Here is an 8,798-nt window from a genome sequence, read left to right as displayed (position 1 = left end):
TTAAAAGAATCCAAGACCAAGTATCTAACGTGTTTCTGTTAGGTTATGATACATATGACAATACATAAATCATTCGGAAAAACCATAAAGCCAGGAAAGCATATTATTTACACATAATTATTTAGCATAGTATAGATGCATACACTTTGTAGCGTGCCTTCCCTAGCTGCGCCCGAACCGAACAAGAACAAGTCTTTAGGACTCCAAGTGTCGTCCCTCCATAGATAGTCCACAGTACGTCCGGATCCGCCTCAAGATTGACCAACTAGAATCGCCCTTAAGGTGCTTAGGAATTTTCGGCTATTAGTGCAAGAGTGTGGCTGAATTTTCTTTCAAAAAATTTACCCTTTGAATACTTCAATCGTGCATATAAATTATGACCATAGGCCCTTATTTATAGAGGTTTGGAAAGGGAATTGGAATCCTAGTAGGATACGATTTAATTAAACTTAGAATCCTACAAGGACTCTAATTAATTAAATAATCCTAATAGGAATTGGAATTTAATCATACATCAAATCCTAATAGTTTTAGGAATTATGCATGGACACAAACACACACACGAGCATGACCCGCAAGCATGCAGGCCATGCCCGCGCACAGCCCACACGCCCACGAAGCCCATGCGAGCTACCGCAGCCCACGAGGCTGCCATGGCCTTAGCTGCGCGCTGGGCCTGCCTTGCGGTAGGCCTGCCGCAGCCTTGGGCTGTGTTGTGGCGCGCCATTGCTTGCTGGGCGATGGCCTGGCTTCGTGCTAGGCCTTCGTCCGGCAGGCCTCGTCCGATGCTTATTTGTACGATACGTTTCCGATAAAATTCCCGGTTTCGGAATTCATTTCCGATACGAACAATATTTAATATATCCGATTCCGGAATTAATTTCCGTTTCGAACAAATATTTAATGTTTCCGTTTCCGGAATTATTTTCCGATTCCGATAATATTTCCGATTCTGACAATATTTCCGATTCCGGCAATATTTCCATTTCCGATAATATTTTCCGATACGTACCATGTTTCCGTTTCTGGCAACATCTACGACTTGGATAATATTTATATTTCCGTTACGATCCATATTTCCGTTTCCGGCAATATCATCGTTTCTGGAGTATTCAATTCTTGCTTGTGACGATCTCAGCTCCCACCAAAACCAAGATCCGTCGATTCCGAATATCCATAGATAGAGTATTTAATGCCATTAAATAATTGATCCGTTTACGTACTATTTGTGTGACCCTACGGGTTCAGTCAAGAGTAAGCTGTGGATTAATATCATTAATTCCACTTGAACTGAAGCGGCCTCTAGCTAGGCATTCAGCTCACTTGATCTCACTGAATTATTAACTTGTAATTAATACTGAACCGCATTTATTAGACTTAACATTGAATGCATACTTGGACCAAGGGCATTACTTCCTTCAGTCTCCCACTTGTCCTTAGGGACAAGTGTGCATTTCCTAATTCCTTTGTCGCTCGATGCTTGCTCTTGAACATAAGGTAAGAGCTGTCATCCTTATTATGTCCAGAGGTGTTTCTCGGTTTCAGAGTTCAACTGATCAAATAAACAGATAATCATAGCCTATGATTCATCCGAGCACGCCCATGCATTTCACAGTTTCTAGCTCTCCGAGTGGCCTTGTACAACTTTTAAGCATCTCATCCCGATTTATGGGAGGACAATCCCAATCTTGCGATATTGAGATTAGACTTCGTTTGATAGGTGATTACCTGAGCGTTGCCTTTATAGCCTCCTTTTACGGTGCGACGGTTGGTCAACGTCAAAGCAACCAGTTCTCAAACAAGTAATCTCAAATCACTCAGGTATTGAGGATTTAGTGTCTAATAATTTTAATGAAATTTACTTATGACAGATTTTCATTTCTTAGAGTAAAGTTTCATAGGTCTGTCCGATACTAGCCTTCCCAAAGTAAGTATCTATGCAAATGATTATGACATTGCCATGTTCACATAGTTCAAGAAACAGAACTACTAGTCATCTTGCATTCTAGTCGTCTAACGTTTTCTATGCGTCCAATTTTATAGAAAACTCCGACCAGGGACCATTTTCAACTTTTGACATTCAAGTTCACTTGATAGACATTTCTTAGTCACAGGACTGGTCCTGACAGTCTATCTTGAATATATCGTCAAATTGAAGGGACTCATCATTTAATACTAAACCAAGATTAAATGGAATATGAAAATACATTTCATATATGATAAATGTTCAACCCCATTGTTTAAGAACCATGGGCCTCAAAACCCATCTTTAAAACAGTTCATGGAATTCAAAGCTATGCTTGATTTCCAGTGCTACAATGTGAGTGTTGCTTCTCACTTGTTGCATAGGTTTAGTTATCATGCTTTGCCAATCTTAATATCATTTTCATCGAATGTTCTTCGAGATAGATGATATGATCTTTTGAGTATGTTTATTTTGTGATCTAGTCTTTCTTGCTACAATAGTGGTTCTACGCATTTTGCAATGAAGAACCATTAAGTCAACAAACATGTGATCTTCCCAAGTTCAATGAAGAACTCTTTAATATAAACAACTCTATTTTATTGCTTCTTAGGCAATAAGTACTTTTACTTCAACTGTATAGGTTGCTAGTGATGCTTTGTTTTGATTTACTTATCCAAGTAGTTCACAGATATGCGGAAGACTTTCCAACTATATCTTAGAACTTAGAAATTTAATTTCCCACGCAACAACTCATGGTCTCCAATCCATGTTGCCATTTCAAAACACGATGCTCTATAGCTCATCTTTGTCAATAGTTAACTCCATATGGTCTTGCTTGATCCTTTGCCAGTGTTTATGCGTGTAGCATCAATATTTAGCACATCCTAATTTCCTTGAATCAAGAACTATTCCTATGTACCTTTTTAAGTACCATAAGTATTCTTGATCTCAATCTAGTTGATCTTCACTTAGATGAATAGAGATTGGTATATGTTCGTCATGCCTAAAGTCATACGATACATTTTTGGCGATCCTCATATTATATCATACATGATAAATTCTTTTGCAGAATGGTTCTCAATTGAATTCTATTCATGTAACTTTAGCTCATTCAATTTCAGTAGATACTGAATCCAGCTAAATTCTCTGACATATAATATAGGTTAAGAATCTCACTTAGATCCTTTGATGTTTTAACTTAGTAAATGCTTATACATAGTTCAAACATTCTTTACTTAGATTTATTCATATGGGTCGAATATCTCCAATGGAGTCTTTCGTGTTTGATTTAGTAAATGCCATTACTTAATCCAAAACAATATCATAAGATCTTTGTAAATAGATCTTAATACCCAGTATGTACTAAGTTTCGCCATGGTCCATCATTGATGAATAATTTCAAATCTAAGTCATTAGCATTTGAATGTTATTTCACAATAGAGAGATATGTGTGATACACATAGGACCAATTAAGTTTTACGTACTCCCACTAAACTTCTTATATATCTATAAGAATCATGTACATTTTATGAAACTAAAATGCTTATTAGCATCACTAAAATACAGTTCCAATTCCCAATTGCTTGCTTAAATCTGCACTTAGATTTCATAAGTTAGCATTCCTTTTCAAGCATTTATTTGGATCCACAAATCCTATGACATGCCATGTACATAGTTTTCTTCCAATATTTGATTGAGGAATACGTTTTGTCATCCAATTGTCATATGTACCAATATGCAATCATTGCTTGAATTATAGACTTGAGCATTACGATTATGCATGAGGTTTCAACACAATCCATGCCATGAATTTGCTTGTAACCTTTAGCAACTAATCTAGCTTTGTGTGTGAACACAATTCTATGTTTGATGGTTTTTATCCTTAAAACAAACTTGCAACCAATAGGTGTGAAACTATTCTTGCAAATCAACAAAATTTCAATTTTGTCATCAAAACATTGGTTATGTTTTATGGCCTTTAACCATCTAAAACATTTGAGTCTATATATGGCCTCTAACCATTTTAGGGAATCTGGGTTTCGTCATAGCTTTCTTACAGGTCACAAACTCATTAATAGTTTGACTGCAAGTTGTAGGTTTCTTCACTATTAATAGAAGAATCTCATAGTTTCATTGACCTGAACTTTATGCCTACTTGGGTATAGAACATCAAACAATAGAATATCAACAGGCACTTTGAGAGTCCTTTGAATATTCTGTTCTCCTTGAAGCACTTGTAAAGTCTTCTAAGAATACGTGTTCGGATTTTCTAAAGAACTTCGAAAAGCCTCCGGAATGCCCGTCTATGTTTGTTGTTCGCCTCGAAGACTTTCGAGGTCTATTTTCTCCCACTTGTGATTTTGGAAACGAATCTCCAAAAGGACATCATTTCGAGCAAACAAACATTATGTTCTCAAAAATTCGTGGTAGAAACAATACCCTTGTGTCTCATTTGAATAAATCACAATGAAACATATATCTATACTTGGGGCCTTAGTTTGTTGAATAACAAACACTAAGCTCCCACTGAGTTTAGGAACTCTTTAGATATATTATGAAAAGATATTTTGAAATTACTTTTCAATAGCTTTGACGAATTTGGTTTAGTTTGGTGGTAGTTGAGCATTTTGTTTTAGAAATTATAGGAAAAGTCTTTATGATCCATCATTGATCGAATCAAGTACTAATTGACTTCGATCAATCCAACTTAGATATGCCATATCTTATGGAGCTCGATCGTGAAATTACAACACACAATCATTGATGATCATTTTTGGTCTCAAGTAATCATTAACATGATCTATCCTAGATCTTTATGATTTCTTGCCATGTGGATTTTTATACTTCTGAATCTTTGAACTAGCCAAACAGATTCAAACTTATATCACATTTGAGTAAATAAACCTATATTCACTCAAGTCCATGTGAAATAATAAAGTCATAAAATCTTTCTTTAGCTGTGAACTCTATTGTCTAGGCGTTCTAACAATAGTTCATTTTTTTGTTACTTTCAACAAGTAAGACTAGCTTGTCTTGAATGATCTAGAAATCAATCAACTTTCAAAAAGTCCATCAAAATAGAGATTATGAATGTTAACTTGTTGATATGGTCTAAGCAACAATGCCAAAGATTAATGGAACTCAAATCAAGGGTTTGATTTGAACCTAGTAAAGTTTTTATTTAAAGAGTTGTTTGTTTTAATCAAGCATATTGACTCAAACCGTAAATGACCATTTCATTCAAATAAACAAACAAACAAGCATTGTTTTCGTTCTTCTGAATATGAGTCTTTCTGTGTTTGAAGCAGAAATTTAGGTATGCTTATTATGGAACAAAATAGCCATTAAGTTCCAGCCTTTGAAAGGACTTAAAACAAACTAGATGACCCTACAACTAATGTAGCATTGCCATGCTTCATTTCCCACTTGTAGGTCATTAGTGTATCCTAGCTTCCATTGTTTGAGTTATTACCGAAGTAAGAACCTCAAGCGGTATATGATACCAAGGAAGTTTGATTGCTAGGTCACTTTTCTTTAAACATAAACTTATAGGTAGAAACGGAATCGTAAATTCCTTTCATTTGTTCCTCGTTTTCCTATTTCTTGTACCATTTCTTATAGTCTTAAGAATTGATTTCTTTAGTGTTGACTTTTATACTTTGTCAGACATGTCCATTGTCACTCCAACAAGGTTCTTACCATTTAATTTATGTTGAATATTCTGTTTCAAATAGATGATCTTACCAGAAGCTTCTAAAGTTCTCTAAGCATCGATCTATTCGAATGTCTAGGGACTAGACTCATTCGAGAATTAAATGGACAAAGATATTAGGTTGTTAACCATTGGTAAAGTTGAGTGTTTAAACTCAATGCTTTATGATCTCAAAACTACATTGTATTTTGAATTCACAAGCACCAATCGGTTTGCCATTCGATTTTGATACTCGAAAACAACCATAAAAGTCATTAAAAGAAACGTACATTTAAATTGCTCATTTTCTCTCATTTCCGTGAATCGTTCTTGGATTCATTACCAATCAAGGAAATTTACTGTTACCTTTCTAAAAGGATTTATTGCAGTGCAAGATATTTAATTATAAACAATAATTAAAACATACATTGAAGCATGCAAAGTCTAAACATTTATCATGAGTAATAACTTGAAAATTAAAGCAATCATGCAATTTAAACAAGTCATTAGCATTTTATTCGTATTATGTGTTCCGGCAGGTGTGAATAAAATGATTCCAAGACCCTAAAACCATTGAAGAATTAAGCACAGTTTGTCGACTCAATTCTAAAACATTTTAGGTAAGCAAAAGCCTTTTGCTAATAGTCTAGAAACTACTCTTGGTTGATAGGTACGTCTAAGAACTTATTAGGTAAACCTATCGATTTTGCCACGACATAAAAGGACTCCTTACTTATATCGTTGAGTTTCACCAAAACTAACATGTACTCACAATTATTTGTGTACCTTGCCCCTTTAGGACCAATAAGTAACACCTCGCTGAGCGAAAACTATTACTAGATTGATGTAAAGGATATCCAAGCAAGTGTATATTTTGGCATGGCACCTTTTAACTCAATTTTTAAGTTTGGAACTTAAGGCTCTTACTTTGTTGGTTAGATTTTAAGTGAACTAAAATCCTTAATCATGCAACATAATCAAGCCACAATCTCATGCATAATTAAGACATATTTAAAGCAATAAATAACTTAAAGCATGCATAAGATAAATGTGATCTAGTATGGCCCGACTTCATCTTGAAGCTTCAACTTCAAAGTCCGTCTCGAAAATCTCCGTGGGAGGCACCATTTTCTTCAAATAGGATAAGCTATAATTAAACTAATTACAACTATTTGATGGTACGTAGACCATATTTGAATTGAAAAACAATTTTGGTACTTTAGACCAATTACATTCAAATTAATGGTACACAGACCATATTTTCTATCCTATTTGGGCCATACTAGTCATTTCATAACCTGCAAAACAGTACATATACAATATATACCATTCACCCATTCATTATCATGAATGGCCCACATAGCTGGTTAGTAAAACACGTTATGCATCACATAAATATTTGCAGCAATTAATCAAGGGCACCAATAATCTACAAATTATTCAGTCCTTATTAATTCTAATCAGGTTGTTTTAACCTTAAGGATTTGTAGACCTAATCAAGAGTTTATGACTAAAAGGGCTCCCACTTAAACCAATAAATTCATATGCTTTACTAATTTTAAACATAAAAATGTATTTCTAGTCTAACCGGAAACATACAAATTTAATTAAAATTTAAAGCTCATATAAATTTATAATTGAATCCGCTTATTTAATTTATTTTTCAGTCGTATTTAAATTAATTCATGATTTTAATTTTAGTAAAATAATTAAAATAAATGAAATTTATTATAATTATAATATTCAAAATTAAAATCCAAGAAAACAATTTAAATTATTAATTTTAAAATTAATTTAAATTACGTAAACTGAAAATTTCAAATTAAAATTTTAAAACTCGACCATTGTGACATTACGAGCACCTGGGTTTGCGCCTAAGCCCCGTCGAGTGCACGACCCATCGATGTCCATGGCACAACGTCGCAGCAGCCACGCGCAAGGCAAGCCACGCTTGCGCGCAGCCTGCCCGCCCATAGCATCGCAACAGCTATGATGCTCCTCGCTCGCTCGCTCGCTCGAGGCCACGCGTTGTGGTGCGCAGAGCAGCGATCGCTGGGCGACCAGCTCTCGCTCGCTCGCGCGCCCACAACGTGCCATGGCTTCGCCCATCGCCCATCGCGCACAGCGCTCGACACAAGGCAGGACTGCTGCCTTGTGCTCGCGCGCCATCGTCTTGCTCGCTGCATTCGTACCGCGTGGGCGACGAGCTCCCTTGCTCGTCGTCGCACGCCCGCACTATACAACACCCCTTAAGGGTAACACGTAGCGTCCATTGCTTTGTGCGTGCAAGTTATATGAGCGATTGCATAAAAATTAAAAAATTTATTTTCAAAATTAATGACAAATTAATAAATCATATTAATTTCATAATTTTAGGGCGAAAAATCGAAAACTTATTAATTAATTGATTTCCGATTAACATGGATTCAAGTCTAGGTCATAAAAATTTAAAATTTAACACAAATTTACAATTTTTATGGTGGTTTTTAATCATAGGTATCTAATTAAATTATTAACTAATTATGAAAATCAAATTAATTCTAAGTTATTCCAATTTTCAACAAATTAGTCATAATTATAAATTAGATTGCATAATTAACAAGGCTAGGCATTCAAACTTGTTAAACATATACAGTAGGTCAATCAAAAATTCAAGATTTATCAACAAGAATCGCAAATATTTAATTTAACATCTTAAATTTACGAAATTTTACGTTCGAAAAACTAAAACCTCCGAAAAGTCATAGTTAGGCTTCGAATTTGAGAATTCTGGGTTCGGCCGAAAAATATCTTTTTTGTCAAAATTTTAGAATGCCTTTTACATGCGGAATTGACACAAAAATCACTCGATTTGGATGAGTAACGAAGAAACTGCCGAGAAACTGCGTACATATAATTAAATAAACGCAATTTGCAATTAATTAACAATTACGAAAATTAATCACCCCTTTTAATTCTTGCAAATTTGTAATATTTAACCATGTTTATGCAATTTAGATTATGAAACTAATAAGAGGCTCGTGATACCACTGTTAGGTTATGATACATATGACAATACATAAATCATGCGGAAAAACCATAAAGCCAGGAAAGCATATTATTTACACATAATCATTTAGCATTGTATAGATGCATACACTT

Source organism: Spinacia oleracea, chromosome 6, assembly GCF_020520425.1.
Source record: "Spinacia oleracea cultivar Varoflay chromosome 6, BTI_SOV_V1, whole genome shotgun sequence".
NCBI lineage: Eukaryota > Viridiplantae > Streptophyta > Magnoliopsida > Caryophyllales > Amaranthaceae > Spinacia > Spinacia oleracea.
This window is presented reverse-complemented; position numbering follows the sequence as displayed.